This window comes from Camelina sativa, chromosome 15 (genome assembly GCF_000633955.1).
Source record: "Camelina sativa cultivar DH55 chromosome 15, Cs, whole genome shotgun sequence".
Lineage (NCBI taxonomy): Eukaryota > Viridiplantae > Streptophyta > Magnoliopsida > Brassicales > Brassicaceae > Camelina > Camelina sativa.
This window is the reverse complement of record NC_025699.1, coordinates 15,843,211-15,845,273: the sequence shown is the minus strand read 5'-3', so window position 1 is coordinate 15,845,273 and position 2,063 is coordinate 15,843,211.

Sequence of the window (2,063 nt, the reverse complement as noted above, 5' to 3'; positions counted from 1 at the left end):
CGAAGCTTCAAAGCAGAAATCGCTGGAGGATAAAGAAGACCATGCTCTTCATCCGGAACTAAATTCTTTCAACTGGCAAAGTAACATCTGGAATCTCACCACGTCCCCAAAAACGAAACTCCTTCTCTGGAAAACTATCCAAGGAGCCCTCCCAGTTGGTATGAACCTGCAACACAAGAGGATAACAGAGTCAGCCGCTTGTCCTCGATGTGGAGAAGAGGAATCAATTTTCCACCTATTTTTTTCTTGCTCATATGCAAGAAGTGTCTGGTCCACCGCACCTTTCCACCGTCAACCTCCCCTGGAATCAATCACCTCTATGGCTCAGGGTATTGAAAAAACAATTAAACTTGTATGCTTACCCCCGACAGGTATCGGAATTTGCCCTCTGGCTCCGTGGATCATCTGGTCTCTTTGGACTTCCCGCAATCAGTTTGTTTTTAACAAGAAGCACCTACCGGCAGAGGAAACTTTACATATCGCCGTGACTAGAGCGAAAGAATGGCAACAGGAACAGAACCCTCAGACAGTCTCAACCCGAAACACCTCTACCCCAAATTTGCCCTTGGAGCCCCCTGGTACTTTTCGATGCTTTACTGATGCTTCTTGGAAAGAAGGGAAAGCAGGCTTCGGAGTTCGGATGGATAATCAAAACTTCTGAAGATCAAGTAAGGATACGAGGATCCTCCTCCTCAACTCACATTCCCTCACTGCTGGTGGCTGAAGCGATAGCAACTCTAACAGCAGTTCGAGTTGCCATCGAATCGAACATCAGCTCCGTTTCGTTCGCTTCTGACTCGCAATCGCTGGTCCAAGCTTTGAATCAGAAGATCCAGATCAAGGATCTTCACGGGACTCTCCACGATGTCCTCTCTCTCACTAAAAATTTCGATTTCGTGTCGTTTCAGTTTATCCCCAAAAACAAAAACACTCAGACAGACTTTTTAGCTAAACGGGCCTTGGGCTGTATTTGTACTGAACACTAATTTAGTAATGGATCAATATCTTTGTTAAAAAAGAAAAAAAAAAAAAAAAGACATATGTAATATACTCACCGAATATTAAACTTTATCAATCCATTTTTTCACACCAACTTGGTTTATTCAATTCATTTTAATCATAAAAATTTACAATGGCAAAATTCGAATATGCAATATGTGTCCCAACTCCATAAAACAGCTCGTCCTTGCATTGATTAGGAACAAAAAAAGAAAAAGAAAAAAAGAAAATATAACGGAATACAAGTTTCATTAAAGAGTATAAACTTTACAGCTTCTAATGCACATATACGATAGAGCTTACGTAGCAGTAAATGGTATCGCTTTTGTCAGGAAGAAGAAGCTGTAAAGTTTTGGAATTTCAGTGTTCCAATCATAGTTTCAAAAGAAAATTATTAAAGTTAAACATATCCAATAATTTGACATCCCTTTACAAGTTAAAAATTAGTAACATATTTCTCTTTTATTACTTAGCTGCGGGCCAAAAGCCAAAAGGTATATCAGCCTTAAAATATTCTCATATGATAATTGATTATTCAGTCGTCATAATAGTATAATAGTACTAATCTACAGCGAGAAAAGCTTTAGGTTCCACAAATAGAGACTAAACTATGGACGCGGTGCCGCACCACACTTTTGGCTCTGATTGGTGACACTAATAACGATCGTTTGCAAACGAACCGCTGCTATGATCACCAATCACCATCTCGTTTGGAGATAGCGGTTGCCTATCTTGTTTGGAGATCATGGTTGGAAAAGGTGATTGCACCTTATTTTCGGTGGTTGCAGACACCAAACTGAGGCTCTGACTGGTAACATGACTTAACATTGAGTTAAGTTGAGTTATGGTCTTAACTCAAAGTTTATTTAAAAATGTTACCAATCAAGAAAAAAAATAATTTTTTTGAAGTTGAGTTTGAATAATCATGTGTTATGGTTGATGTACAAATTTGAGGTATATCCTTTGTAAAATGGCTAACTCAAAAGATTATTCAACATCATGGAAATTTCCATGTGTTAGAGTTGAGTTATCAGTTTAAAATTATTCAAACGATTATTTAAAAA